The 16346-nt window shown below is 35.3% G+C and overlaps 1 protein-coding gene across 3 annotated transcripts in view; it reads right to left on the bottom strand.

The window, feature by feature from the left end:
- The window catches only part of sigmar (Tumor necrosis factor alpha-induced protein 8-like protein sigmar), a 279261-nt gene that overhangs the window by 167829 nt on the left and 95086 nt on the right, over positions 1 to 16346 (bottom strand). Inside the window, exon 2 of one of the 3 annotated variants that reach the window (XM_075309650.1) lies at positions 11959 to 12232. The exons of the other annotated variants lie outside the window; for them this stretch is intronic. The gene's annotated coding sequence lies outside the window, so the exon portion shown is untranslated. The remainder of the gene's footprint in view (positions 1 to 11958; positions 12233 to 16346) is intronic. 3 annotated transcript variants of the gene reach the window in all.

The following is a 16346-nucleotide window of genomic DNA, read 5'->3' as shown; positions in this document are numbered from 1 at the left end:
GTGCGTTGTCTTCGTGGAACAACACTTTTCTTCTTCATATGGGGCCGTTTTGTCACGATTTCGTCCTTCAAACGCTCCAATAACGCCATATAATAGTCACTGTTGATGGTTTTTCCCTTCTCAAGATAATCGATAAAAATTATTCCATGCGCATCCCACAGAGGCCATTACTTTGTCAGCGGACTTTTGAGTCTTTCCACGCTTCGGAGACGGTTCACCGGTCGCTGTCCACTCAGCCGACTGTCGATTGGACTCAGGAGTGTAGTGATGGAGCCATGTTTCATCCATTGTCACATATCGACGGAAAACTCGGGTGTATTACGAGTTAACAGCTGAAAACACCGCTCAGAATCATCAACACGTTGTTGTTTTCATTTTGTGGATTTTTTTGATGTTTTCGTCGGTAACCACCTCTTTCGGGCGTCCACTGCGTTCACCGTCCTCCGTGCTCATTTCACCACGCTTGAATTTTGCATACCAATCAATTATTGTTGATTTCCCTGGGGCAGAGTCCGGAAACTCATTATTAAGCCAAGTTTTTGCTTCCACCGTATTTTTTCCCTTCAGAAAACAGTATTTTATCAAAACACGAAATTTCTTTTTTTCCATTTTTTTTTTTCACAATAACAAAAGTTGCTTCACAAAAGACGCTCTATCTCACAAACTAATTGACTTACAGACGTCATATTTTGACACGAATCATTTGAATGTTGGTACTAATAAAAATAATATGCATTTAATACTAGCGACGCCATCTACACTCTTAGAAAAATATGTTTTTCATATGTTCCGATATAAACAAAATGTGTTTCGGGTACAATTTTAAAACACAATATATTTAAGTGCAAACATGTAATGTTCCTAAACTAACACTAAATGTTTGGGACATCTATGTTAATATGTTAGAATATATTATGTTTGGGGCATGAATGTTTCATAAAAATCATATGTGTGAATGCAAACATATATAAATTTACAAATTTCGACTAAACATACATATGTTGTGATATTTTATTCAAAGCGACAGAGAGAGTATAGAGAAAGAAATAGAGATGGGAACCGGGAGAGTTGACAAAAGATATCAACATAACACAGCGAAAGAATGTTGTATGTTGTTTCGGAAAACTGTTTTATGATAAGGCCAAAAATTTGATATGCTTAAGTCTAAATATTATTTAATTTGAATAAAGAGAATGGACATTCGGAACCAAGAGAATAGACATTTGAAAAACAAACAGCATATGTTTTCGCCTTGAGAGCAGCATTTTATGTATGTGTGGACATGTGTTTTGTTTATCATTTTGGCATTATGGGCACAATTTTTTTCTTGGTTCGTTAAAAGAAATCAGGGGTCTTCATAAAAATAACAAAAGGGCACTATACTCTTTTTAGAGTTGGGATAGTAAAATAAAATAAGGAGGAAATAGTGAAAAATTACACAGTAAAATATATAAAAACAAAGTTTAGTTCCTCTTTATTAATAAGTAGTCCACGAGGAGTTGACGGACACCTTCAAATATAAAAGCGGGCATTAAGTTCGAGTTTTGCAGCTAAAACAATTTAAAAAGTTTATTTTCTTTAAAATGAATTATTAACGAAAAATAAAAGGCATTTTAGAGCGATGGTGTTAAATGCTAGTAAAAAATTGTTCACGCCTAAATAAATTTATGTTTATATTATAAAATTACTTATGTATGTTTATACTCGACTCCACGTTCTTCTTTTGTTAGAGTTTTTGAATACGAAATTTTAAAGTTTTGTACCAAAAACAGTTTTTTGTTACAAAATTGTTATTTTTGCTTTAAAAAAATAATATTTTATCCAAAAATCAGTCAATTTCGTTTATATCAAGCACTGTTACTGACTATAAATCTTTAATAACCCACATTTCAAAGTTTTAAAGTTAAATTAAAAAAAAGTGTTCGGTCGGAGCAGGGATTGAACCCACGACCCTTTGCATGCAAGGCAGACATGCTAACCACTGCTCCACGTGGCAAACAAATGTATGTTTCTGTTAAATAATGTTATGTTTGCATGGGCTCGTGGGCGCTGCAAACTATGCTATATAAATGTAACTTATAACGATAATTATTTGCTGGTGACTATAACAGTTACGTAGCCCAGTGGATAGTGTGTTGGCTTACAAACTGTATGGTCCTCGGTTCGATTCTCCGTGCAGACGGGAGGTAAAATTTAAAAAATTTATAAAAGTGAATAATTTCTTCAACATTATTTGTATTACAGAAAAAGGTGCCAAGAATTAAAATATTTCGTGGAAGTGAAAATAACGAGTATGTTAGGGAATGAGCACAATCGTCTTTGGGAAAAATTCTTCCAAGCATACAATATTTTTGGGCTCAAAATGCTTCCAAACATATAATATGTTCACATAAAACAAACATATGAATGTTTCGGCAGTATCCAATAATATATATGCTTCCTGCAAAATATGTTTGGAACATATGTTAAAGAAGCGATTTTTTTTGAGGGTGTATGTGTTAGACCGGGTACTTATCAGCCAACCTGTTAGTTGAGCGTTTTCACAGGACACTTAAGTCAGCATTGATATGCCACTACAAAAACCAATGGACAAGGCCTTTGCCTTTAGTTTTGCTTGCATTAAGAGTTTCTGTTAAAGATGGTATTAATTGCTCTTCAGCCGAAATTGTATACGGCGAAACACTTCATGTACCTGGTCAAATTTTAAGCGAAACTAATACCATTATATAGATTCAGACGATATTCTATTACATCTTCAAACATTAATGCCAATAATTAAACCCGCAACGACCTCAAGTAAAAACAGTCCAAAAACATTTATCAACAAGGATTTTAATATATGTTCCCATGTGTGGATAAGAAGTGATCGCGTAATAAAACCTCTTGAGCCAAAATTCAACGGACCTTACAGAGTGATCAAAAGATTTCCAAAATATTTTACCCTTCAAATCGGAAGCAAAACAGAAAATATCACATTTGATCGACTAAAACCAGTCTTTACAGAAGTTGAACAATTAGAAATGTATATAAGTCAACAGATTGTCGCTATCAAACCGAAAGAGAAACCAGTATCGTTTTCACTAATAAGGGGGTAGTGTAGGGACATACTTTAAAATGTTGTACTTGTATTTGCATCACATAGTCTTTGAAAGTGGGAATTGAAAATTATATTTTTTTGTGAGATTTATTTGAGATTTGAAGTAAAGAAAATCGAAAATTTTTAATTGTGCATTTGTTTAATTTCATAAAAAATATAAAACAGCGCATAGTACAAGTACCGAAATTTTTAATTTATCACTCAATAATATAGAGGGCATTGAATCAATGGTAACCATACACTCAGCGGAGGAAAATCTATGTGATGATTTTGTAATCAGAGAGGACATAGTGAACAAATATAAAACACAAATTATGTTGACAAACAATAAAACAGAAGAATTTAAAACACTACATGAAAAAATAAAAATATTCATTGCAGAAAACGATTTTGAGCAAATAGGAGAGACATATTTAGAAGATACATAAAGAAAGGAAAATTGGGATATATTCTGAAATTTCTGACCATAGTTACAACGTAGTTCAGGATAAACTTATTGAAATGTACTTAAACTATAACCAAATAAAATTCATTAAATGTACACACTGTTAGAAAAATATGTTTTTCATATGTTCCGATATAAACAAAATGTGTTTCGGGCACAATTTTAAAACACTATATATTTAAGTGCGAACAAGTAATGTTCCTAAACTAACACTAAATGTTTGGGACATCTATGTTAATATGTTAGAATATATTATGTTTGGGGCATGAATGTTTCATAAAACTCATATGTGTGAATGCAAACATATATAAATTTACAAATTTCGACTAAACATACATATGTTGTGATATTTTATTCAAAGCGACAGAGAGAGTATAGAGAAAGAAATAGAGATGGAAACCGGGAGAGTTGACGAAAGATATCAACATAACACAGCAAAAGAATCAAAAGAGAACAATTTCTGTGAAACCGGTTGTATGTTGTTTCGGAAAACTGTTTTATGATAAGGCCAAAAATTTGATATGCTTAAGTCTAAATATTATTTAATTTGAATAAAGATAATAGACATTCGGAACCAAGAGAATAGACATTTGAAAAACAAACAGCATATGTTTTCGCCCTGAGAGCAGCATTTTATGTTATGTATGTGTCGACATGTGCTTTGTTTATCATTTTGGCATTATGGGCACAATTTTTTTCTTTGTTCGTTAAAAGAAATCAGGGGTCTTCATAAAAATAACGAATAGTGCCCATACTCTTTTTAGAGTTGGAACATTAAAATGAAATAAGGAGGAAATAGTGAAAAATTACACAGTAAAATGTATAAAAACAAAGTTTATTTCCTCTTTATTAATAAGTAGTCCACGAGGAGTTGACGGACACCTTCAAATATAAAAGCGGGCATTAAGTTCGAGTTTACAGCTAAAACAATTTAAAAAGTTTATTTTCTTTAAAATGAATTATTAAAGAAAAATAAAAGGCATTTTAGAGCGATGGTGTTAAATGCTAGTAAAAAACTGTTCACGCCTAAATAAATTTATGTTTATATTATAAAATTATTATGTTTATACTCGACTCCACGTTCTTCTTTTGTTAGAGTTTTTGAATTCCTTCCAAATTTTAAAGTTTTGTACCAAAAACAGTTTTTGTTGTTATTTTTGCAATATTTTTGCAATAATAATTTGCAATAATAATATTTTATCCAAAAATCAGTCAATTTCGTTTATATCAAGCACTGTTACTGAGTATAAATCTTTAAGTTTCGAAGTTTCATTATAAAAATTTAATATAGTATAAATATACATGTGTAAATAAAAAAAAGTGTTCGGTCGGAGCAGGAATTGAACCCACGACCCTTTGCATGCAAGGCAGACATGCTAACCACTGCTCCACGTGGCAAACAAATGTATGTTTCTATTAAATAATGTTATGTTTGCATGGGCTCGTGGACGCTGCAAACTATGCTATATAAATGTAACTTATAACGATAATTATCTAATGGTGACTATAGCAGCTACGTAGCCCAGTGGATAGTGTGTTGGCTTACAAGCTGTATGGTCCTCCGTTCGATTCTCCGTGCAGGCGAAAGGTAAAATTTAAAAAATTTATAAAAGTGAATAATTTCTTCAACATTATTTGTATTACAGAAAAAGGTGCCAAGAACTAAAAAATTTCGTGGAAGTGAAAATTACGAGTATGTTAGGGAATGAGCACAATCGTGTTTGGGAAAAATTCTTCCAAGCATATAATATTTTTGGCTCAAAATGCTTCCAAACATATAATATGCTCACATAAAACAAACATATTAATGTTTCGGCAGTATGCAATAATATATGTGCTTCCTGCAAAATATGTTTGGAACATATGTTAAAGAAGCGATTTTTTGTGAGGGTGCAATGAAAGCACATTAAAACTCAAGTAGAAGCTGTTAAACAAATTTCCTTATACCATGTAAAGGGAGCCACCGTGGTGCAATGGTTAGCATGCCCGCCTTGCATACACAAGGTCGTGGGTTCGATTCCTGCTACGACCGAACACCAAAAAGTTTTTCAGCGGTGGATTATCCCACCTCAGTAATGCTGGTGACATTTCTGAGGGTTTCAAAGCTTCTCTAAGTGGTTTCACTGCAATGTGGAACGCCGTTCGGACTCGGCTATAAAAAGGAGGTCCCTTGTCATTGAGCTTAACATGGAATCGGGCAGCACTCAGTGATAAGAGAGAAGTTCACCACTGTGGTATCACAATGGACTGAATGGTCTAAGTGAGTCTGATACATCGGGCTGCCACATAACCTAACCTAACCTATACCATGTAAAAGAAAGCGTACTTTCAGGCATATAGGAAACATACAAATCAGAAATAAATATACTACCCAAAAATGTTGAAATTAATTCAGGTAGTAATAAATCAGTGCCACATTTGTCAGGAAATAAAATATGATAGAAGGCCTATAAAGCCAAAATTTAATGCTGGGGAAACACCGACAAGAAAAAATGAAATTATACATTTGTATAGACACGTATGTTATCAAGGGACACCATTTCTTAACCGTTATAGATAAATTTACAAAATTTGGAGCAACGTATCCATTAAATGCCAGTAGTCATATCTCTATTATTGAACAATTAGAGGACCACTTCACAAAATTAGAACATACAATTTTGTCATTATCTTTATCCATTTTTTGTTCATAAATCAAAATTTGCAACCTAAACAAATAATGTATTCATAACCTAAACAACCTAAACAATATTGTATTTATACATGGTAATTATATATATAAAAGGGCAATAAAGATTAATTAATATCATCAGTGGTCAACGCAACAATTTGACTTTGACTATAGGTAATCTTCTAGTTACAAGTATTGGAAGGTAAACAACAAACAGCAAAAATTGGTGTTAGTTTAGATGTACATTGTTTAAACTGATAAACACTAGTAAGTCTGATCATATTTTGGTGACCCGGATAGGAGAAACACATGAGTACGATTTCAACTCCAATCGGGTTTTAGTTGGAGAGATTTGGATCCTGACAACGCATAAAGACACAGTCACATTTAGACTCGTTAGATTTTGGTGATATTTTTTCTGTGGACCAACATTGGATTTGCGGAACTAATTTCAGAGCAGGAAGGTGCCATAGAAAAATTGAAAAAAGCCATAGCGCATAATCACACTTCCACGTTGCATCAGACACCCATGGGAGTATGGGTTTGGAACCCATGGGAGTATGGGTTTGGAGTACAGGAAAGCGGTAGATGAAATTGAAGCGTGTTTGTTGCAAATGAAGACAGCCGAGATGTCCCGGCTATAAAGGAGTCTTCACGAGGTTCTAGTCAATATGAAAGAGCCGTGGTTTCAATAATTGACCTCATCAGGAGATGATGCGCTGATGAGGTCACTGGAGATACTATTAGATGGCACCACAGAAAGACGGCTCTAGCAAGCACTTAGAGACCGTTAATAAGCTGTGGAGCAGTATAGAAGAAATTCATTTGCAAATCCACGGAGAATATGGAAATCCGTCGAAAGAAGGGTACGACGTCAAAAAGTATTTGGAGTTAAAAGTTAAAACGGTGAACGGGCGTGAAGTAATAAGCAGCGCTTTGTAGATGAAAGGGTGTTCTGACAAAATTTCGGCTAATTCAAGTGTTAAGCTACCGAAAATTGCGATACCCAACTTCGATGGAGATTATACAAAGTGGAGGCAACTTTATGATATGTGTTTGTATATGATTCACCAACAGCCTATACCTGACGTTCAGAAAATGTGGTACCTGAAAGCTAACCTACCGGGAGTAACGAATTTCGGAAAACTACGCTTACGAAAATAATTCCGTTCACGAACATAAAACGCTTGTCATAATCGAAGGACTTTTGAGATACATACAATTTTTCACAAAATTAGGGTCAAAATTTAAAATTTGTTGTTATATCTCATAAACTTTTGGAGATATTTAAGTAACCAAGTTTGTTCAAATTGAAACATAAATGACTGAGATATAGCAAACTTTGGAATGACTTTTACGAGGTTATTTCTCAAAACCCGGGTACTGTTTACTTTGTTGGAATCAACACACCTAACCACGTAACATACTTGAAATTGAAGCGATTTGGTGAGATGCCAGTAAAGTGCGGTTGCGTTTACATCACGCCGATATCTCAAAAATAAATAAATATTTTTCGACAAATTTAAGAAAATTTATTAGACATAATTAATTTTTTTTTCACTTGTTAAAGAAAATTTTCTAGTTTGAAGGAAAAAATTGGAGTTGAAAATTGCAAGAATGTCTTTAGTACCATACGAAGTTCAAGATTGGCGCATTATTGGTAAAATTTACAAATTTTAAGAAATTCTGAACTATTTTGTGGGAGACACGAATTTAGTTAAACTTAATGCTTCATTTGTGTACAATTTTTTCCTCCGTTTTAGTTAATTTAACTAACGTACGCAATACCTAATGTTAAAAACTTTCATTTTTTAGAAAAAATATTGCATTTTGGATTATTTATTAAGCTACATGTGTTTGTTCTGAAAATTTAATTCTTGAATTGTGACCAAATGGTCATACGAAACCAAACGCTATTTGGCCTGTAATATCTGTTGAAGTGTTGGAAAAACATAAAAAAAGAATCTGAAATAATATAGGCTAGTTTTTATAGGAATATCCATTTACTAGAGACGTACAGTAGAAAATTTGTCTTAAAATTGTGTATTTTTCGTTTATTCACCCAGAAAAAAGTGCCTTCGAAACTAAAGGAAAATTTTTTCATAAATATAGTTTATCCATTTTATTTCCATTAAGGTAAATTTTTGTGAAAAATAATAAAATTTACTCATTTCAGTAAAAAAATCCTACACTGTAAGCAGTTAGGAATAGTTCATTAACTAGAATAAGGCATGGAATTTTACTCATACTATTTTCTTCGCTGGGTATAAGAATTTACTACTGAGAAAGAAAATTTTATTCACCGATAACAAAGCATTCGTAAAAATAAACAAAAACCGAACTAAAACCAAGTTTCCTCAAAATTAGTAAAATTTCTTATAAAATGATAATTGCGACTTCCTTTATAATAGAAAGTTTTTCATACATACGAACAACACTTGGCATAGAAAAATATTTTAGTTCATTCGTACTAAGAAGTATGCAATCCTTTCAAAACTTAAGGAAACACACTTGTTAGAATATAGGAAATTTTCCTAAATTTCTATTGTCTACCTGTAATCGATACCTGTCATCGTAATCGATGTGTTTGCGCGTGGGTGTAATCGATATATTTGCGCGTCGGTTGTTTTTTTAGTTGGAATCGCGTTGTTTTGGTATACGGAGAGATTGTTAAAAAATAATATGGTAAAATAATATAATAAATAACAAATAAAATATTTGTTATTTTAAATTAGTGAGAAAAATTTTCGTTTTTTTAAATAAATCTATCAATGTTCGTGATAGTGTATAAAGAAAGAAAACACCAGCAGAATAACAACCCTTTCATTTGTCTTCATTTTGGAATCTTCAATTATCAGGTAATATTCAGTGACGCTAACCTTTTGCAACAAAAATGTTTTATGATTTTTTATAAAGGGTGATTTGTTAAGAGCTTGATAACTTTTTTTTAAAAAAAAACGCATAAAATTTGCAAAATCTCATCGGTTCTTTATTTGAAACGTTAGATTGGTCCATGACATTTACTTTTTGAAGATAATTTCATTTAAATGTTGACCGCGGCTGCGTCTTAGGTGGTCCATTCGGAAAGTCCAATTTTGGGCAACTTTTTCGAGCATTTCGGCCGGAATAGCCCGAATTTCTTCGGAAATGTTGTCTTCCAAAGCTGGAATAGTTGCTGGCTTATTTCTGTAGACTTTAGACTTGACGTAGCCCCACAAAAAATAGTCTAAAGGCGTCAAATCGCATGATCTTGGTGGCCAACTTACCGGTCCATTTCTTGAGATGAATTGTTCTCCGAAGTTTTCCCTCAAAATAGCCATAGAATCGCGAGCTGTGTGGCATGTAGCGCCATCTTGTTGAAACCACATGTCAACCAAGTTCAGTTCTTCCATTTTTGGCAACAAAAAGTTTGTTAGCATCGAACGATAGCGATCGCCATTCACCGTAACGTTGCGTCCAACAGCATCTTTGAAAAAATACGGTCCAATGATTCCACCAGCGTACAAACCACACCAAACAGTGCATTTTTCGGGATGCATGGGCAGTTCTTGAACGGCTTCTGGTTGCTCTTCACTCCAAATGCGGCAATTTTGCTTATTTACGTAGCCATTCAACCAGAAATGAGCCTCATCGCTGAACAAAATTTGTCGATAAAAAAGCGGATTTTCTGCCAACTTTTCTAGGGCCCATTCACTGAAAATTCGACGTTGTGGCAGATCGTTCGGCTTCAGTTCTTGCACGAGCTGTATTTTATACGGTTTTACACCAAGATCTTTGCGTAAAATCTTCCATGTGGTCGAATAACACAAACCCAATTGCTGCGAACGGCGACGAATCGACATTTCACGGTCTTCAGCAACACTCTCAGAAACAGACGCAATATTCTCTTCTGTACGCACTGTACGTATTCGTGTGGTTGGTTTAATGTCCAATAAAGTAAACTGAGTGCGAAACTTGGTCACAATCGCATTAATTGTTTGCTCACTTGGTCGATTATGTAGACCATAAATCGGACGTAAAGCGCGAAACACATTTCGAACCGAACACTGATTTTGGTAATAAAATTCAATGATTTGCAAGCGTTGCTCGTTAGTAAGTCTATTCATGATGAAATGTCAAAGCATACTGAGCATCTTTCTCTTTGACACCATGTCTGAAATCCCACGTGATCTGTCAAATACTAATGCATGAAAATCCTAACCTCAAAAGAATCACCCTTTATTTGTAGGTATTGAAATTGTAAAAGGAGGACAAAATCGTTAGGCAGCAACTTATTAAAAGTGAAAAGTACAAGAAGAAGAAAAAGTGCGTTTTACAGTTGATAATATCACACGGAAATTGGAAATAGTGGAATAATAAACTAATATTTCAAAGAGATTCGATGCTGTTGATTCTTAATAAATATATTCAATATATTAATAAAACATGTCTTTTATTGAAGATAAAATTGCTTATATAAATAAATAAAATTGTATTTAAAAACGAAGGTAAGCAGTTCTAATTATGAAGTAAAACTTTTACCACAAATGTGTAAGATTTGTCGAAATGAATGAAAAAATTTCAATAAAATCATTCCATATATGAATTCAAATTAGTTAAATTTTTTCATTCTGTAGTATAGTGGTATATGAATATAGAAAAATGTTAACTAATATATGGAATGCATTATTCCTATTTTCGACGAAAATCACATCGTTCAAACAAATAAAAATGTCTTTGGCGCTATACGAAGTTCAACTTTCTTCACAATGAGTTCATTTTAACTTAAAGAAGCGGTCACTTTTTTCTGGGTGTTGTCAAAAAATGTTATGCAAATACATTTTAGGGTCCAGTTGTATGGGAAATATTTATAGCTTATTTAGATAAGAGCCTCGACTTTAAAATATCATGGAGAAACAAATCGAAACTAAGTGGGGAGGTAGAGTTTGGAGTCGTTTTCGAATGTCCTCCGTAGTGGACATCGGTAGTGAAAGGGTTAAAGTCATGAAAACTTTCTTAAAACGTAATAATTCCATGAACTAAAAGAGAGTTAAATCGGCATTAGTGAAATATAGGGTTCACTTTTTTTGAGTGAATGTGACGTTTACAACTTTCCGACAGTCGCAAAACCTAAAAAAGTTTGATACATATTATCTCTGGTTGGCACCACAACAAACGTCATGGAACACTAAGCATCAAAACGTCCATTCAAATGTTTGTGATGTGAACCTAATATGGCACCACGGCGTTATGAATGAGAAACTAAAGAACGCTGATTCAAATCTCACCAGCGGCAATTTTTTTTATCAAATATTATTTTTTATGTTATTCATCGTTTCTATGTTTTTGTATGAATAAATCTTTTCCATTAAAAATCAACAAAAATGTAAAGTTCTAGTAATTTGCAAAACCTTCTCAAAAGAACTTCCATGGAAGTGAAAAAGTCAAACGGCACAGGTTTAAATCCCAATGGGGATGAAATTTATTTTAATTTATTTTTTTTTTACTTTAAAAAAAAAATAGGTAAAATTTAATTGTTCAAAACTTAAATTTTCTCTTAAAGTATTCTAATTGCGTACTTTCTAATACTTGTCCAAAATGACTGCATTTGAAGTGAAAAAAATCGATAGGGGATTCCGGGATGCGCTTTAAAAGAAAATGTTGTGGGCTTGTCCAAAAAACCTGCATCGGAAGTGGAAAAAATGATGGGGCGATACTACCGATAATTAGTGGAACCGATAACACATTTATCGATATTTTACTTACATCAGACAATTCTTAGCGTTCGACCACACTGTAAGATTCTTTACAAACACAGACATTCCATCCGGATAAACTCATAGTCTGCACGGTGCATTACTCTCACGGAGAAATAGTGTCGTGAGGCTAAAGATTGTTCTTAAAATACGACTCCGAATATTGCTTAGCATTTCTCTGATATAAAGTTTTGTTTCTTGTCCAAACGTGGATAAACTTTTCAATGAAGTCATTTTGTTTTTGTTTGTTTATAGTTAAGTGATTCGACTTAAAAATGGGTATCCTAAAATGAAAATGAAAATTTTGTTTGATTAAGATAAACTTGGCTTTAATAAATCTGAAAAATTCTTCAAAATTTATGAACTCATCTTTAAATTTGTACACTTTTTGCATCTAGACTACAAAGGAATAAATCGTTTAAAAATATGAGTTATTTTCCAACACTTTATTTTGAAGAATTTTTTACTTGAAACAAAGCATATTTTCTACTTGTAGTCCAGTCCGAATGTGGAAAAGTTGCCGTAAATATGATTTTAAAGGAAACTATTAAAAACATGTGAAAAACGAATAAATTAAACTTTGTTTTCCAGAATCAAGTGCGCATAACTTAAATTTACAAGAGAGTTGTGTCCTAGGTTAGGTTAGGTTAAAGTGGCAGCCCGATTAAATTTCAGGCTCACTTAGACTATTCAGTCCATTGTGATACCACATTTAACTAAAAGTACCTATTACATATGGGCACTTCTAGTCTTAACCACTGCACCTTCTCTATTATATACTTTTGTGGAACCAACCAGATTGCTCCAAAAACATTAACAAACTGCTTAAGTTAACGTTTTCCAGGTCAGCCAGTAATCTAAAGCTTTAGGCTCCTAAAATTCGCTTACGCCTTACATAAAAAGCAGGACACTCACACAAGAGGTGTTTAATTGATTCCTTTTCATCCACATCATGACAGCTTATACAATAGTCTTTATACTTCGCACCTATAGTTTTTGCAAATTCGCCTATCAGGCAGCGACCCGTTATAGCAGATATCAGGAGTGCTATCTGACGCCTTGAGAACACTAGCATATCTAGTGTGCGGTTTAAGTTTAAATTGGGCCATATTTGATTGGCGTCGTTACAACCCTTGCAATTCTCCCATCGAATATTGGCCATCATAAAAGTCTTCTCACGCAGTAAGAGATTGCAGGTGGCCAGAGGCATACCAACAGATTCTAGTTCCCCTGGAATATTTAAGGTAGTTCCTTGCCTTGCTAACACATCTGCTTCGCAGTTTCCCGGTATGTTCCTATGGCCAGGCACCCATATTAGGTGAATATTGTACTGCTCAGCCATCTCCTTGAGATATTTGCGGCAGTCTATGGCCGTTTTCGAGTTAAGGAACACAGAGTCCAAGGATTTTATTGCAGGTTGACTGTCCGAGTATATATTAATGCCAATATTTGTTGGAACATTACTTCTCAGCCAATTCACCACCACTCTTATTTAAGCCTGAAAAACACTACAGTGATTAGGTAATCTTTTAGATATTCGAATTTCCAGATCTTTAGAATATACTCCGAAACCCACTTGTCCATCCAATTTGGAGCCATCAGTGTAGAAATCTATATATCTTTTATTCCCCGGAGTCTGTGTACACCACGCCTCACTGTTGGGAATTAGAGTTTCAAACTTTTTGTCGAAAAGTGGTTTTGCCAGGGTGTAATCCACTACGTTAGGCACATCTGGCATTACTTTGAGGACCGAACTATGACCGTACATTTTTTCCGACCACATCGATAGCTCGCGCAACCGCACAGCCGTTGTTGCAGCTGACTTTTTGGCCAAAATGTGTAAAGGCAATAGATGTAGCATGACATTAAGGGAGTCTGTTCCTGTCTAACTAAATGCGCCTGAGATACATAAGCTCGCCATACGCTGAACTTTATCTAAACAAGTCGGTTTCTGAAGTGCCGGCCACCATACTACAACACCATATAGCATTATAGGTCTAACTACTGCCGTGTATAGCCAATGCACAATTTTTGGTTTTAGTCCCCACTTTTTCCCTATTGCCGTTTTGCACGAGTACAAAGCTACCGTGGCTTTTCTCGCCCTCTCTTCAATATTAAGCCTAAAATTCAGCTTCCTGTCCAAAATAACGCCACGGTATTTTGCACACTCACCAAAGGGAATTTCAGTACCCCCTAAGGAAATGGGCCTAACCGTGGGAGTTTTGCGACCTTTGCCGTACATGACTAGTTCTGTCTTTTCTGGATTTACACCAAGACCATTATCTTTCGCCCATTCTCAGTCATCCGGAGAGCTCTCTGTATAATATCTCTGATTGTGGATGGGAATTTTCCCCTGACTGCTAGCGCCACATCATCTGCGTATGCCACCACTTTTATCCTTTCTTTTCCTAGGTAAACCAGAAGGTTGGTTATAGCAACATTCCAAAGAAGAGGTGATAGAACTCCTCCTTGGGGAGTGCCTCTGTTCACATAACTTTGTATGTTTGCTTGCCCTAGTGTGGCTGAAATTCGTCTCTTTATAAGAAGTTCGTCTAACAGCCTAAGTATACCTGGATCAACATTCAGGGTTGTCAGTCCATTTAATATAGAGCTCGGATGGACATTATTGAACGCCCCTTCGATGTCTAGAAACGCCACGATTGTGTATTCTTTGACAGATAGTGAGCTGACTAGTTCATGTAATGCGGTCTTAGTAGACCTGCCCTTCGAGTATGCATGCTGTCATTTCGAGAGCAAACTTGAATCCACGCTAGTTCTAAGATACATGTCTATCATCCTCTCCAGAGTCTTAAGTAGGAATGAGGATAAGCTGATTGGTTGGAAATCCTTCGAACTCGAGTGAGAGGCTTTTCCTGCCTTAGGTATGAAGACGACTTTTGTTTCCCTCCACTTTTCTGGAATATATGCTAAGTTTACACATCGTTTATATATCACCGTCAACCAGGGGATAATTCTTTCAGCCACTGCTTGTAATTCCGCCGGAGTAATTCCATCAGGTCCGGGGGATTTGAATGGTCCAAAGCTATTTAAAGCCCATTTTATTCTAGATTCCGATACAATTTCCTCGATAGGAAATGACCGCTGAGCCTCTGTTACTCCGCCAGAACATGGTTCAACCGTCTGATTTCCAGGGAAGTGTGTGTCCAAAAGTACCTCCAACGTCTCCTCGCTGGACGTTGTCCAATTTCCCTCCGATGTTTTAATGAAACCTGGAGCGGTGTTAGTGGATGCTAGCACCTTCCGTATTCTGGATGCCTCTGACGTATTCTCAATACTGCTACAGTAATCATCCCAGGGGTTCTCAGTTCTCGTTTATATGCTCTCAGATTAATCTTGTAAATGTCCCAATCCTCCGGAGCTCTTGTGGACTTTGCTTTGTTAAAGAGCTTCCTGCAGGATTTCCTCATATTACTTAACTCCGTAGTCCACCATGGCGGCCGATTTTTCCCCTTGGCTTTCCTCTAGGGCAAGCAGCTTTCAGTGACATGTTGAAGGCCTTAGTAATCCGCTCCACTGCGTGTTCGATATTTTGCACAGTGCTCATATTTGTCTCTGGCATTTCCGGTATCATCAAATTGAACGATTCCCTATACCTATTTCAATCAGCTTTCCTTACATTTGGCGGAAATATGGTCTTTGAAGTACGAACAGCCAATCTGAAACTGATGTAGCGGTGATCTGAGAAGCTATGTTCCCTCAAAACTTGCCACTCAGTTATCTTATCATTCAGTTCCGGAGAGGTCAACGTGACGTCCACAACCTCTTGTCTGTTCCTGGTGACGAAGGTTGGTGCATCTCCCTTATTGCGAACTACCAGGTTATTACGCAAAATAAACTCTATTAGCGACTCTCCCCTTGCATTAGTATCACTACTTCCCCAAATACTATGATGTGCATTTGCATCGCATCCCATAATGAGTTTTGTCTTTGTTTTTAGTGACTCCTCAACTAAGGTCTTAACGGCACAGGGTGGCATCTCCCTATCATGTCCCATGTAGACCGAAGATACCCAATATTTGCATTTGGATATATCTAGACTGGCTACGACAGTGTCTGCATTGCTCAATGAAGGAAGCAGAAACAAGTTTAGTTCGTTTTTAGCAATTATACATGCTCGATTTATATCGTTACCGGTATTATGCAAATGTTTGAAACCCGGAGTGCTTAATTCACAGATCTTGTTCTTATATATGTATGGTTCTTGAATAAGAACTATATCTATGTCTCCTTTCATCAGGAGAACTTTTAAGGCAGCACAAGCGGCCTTACAATGGTGAAGATTTATCTGGAGGAACCGTAGAACCATCCAAATTTTCAACCACCGTCACATCAGCCGCTTCAATTGAGTCATCAAGGGCTTCCTCTTCACAGATCTCG

This window comes from Haematobia irritans, chromosome 5 (genome assembly GCF_050003625.1).
Source record: "Haematobia irritans isolate KBUSLIRL chromosome 5, ASM5000362v1, whole genome shotgun sequence".
NCBI lineage: Eukaryota > Metazoa > Arthropoda > Insecta > Diptera > Muscidae > Haematobia > Haematobia irritans.
Note: the sequence above shows the minus strand (reverse complement) of the source record. Positions and strands in the feature narration are given on the sequence as shown.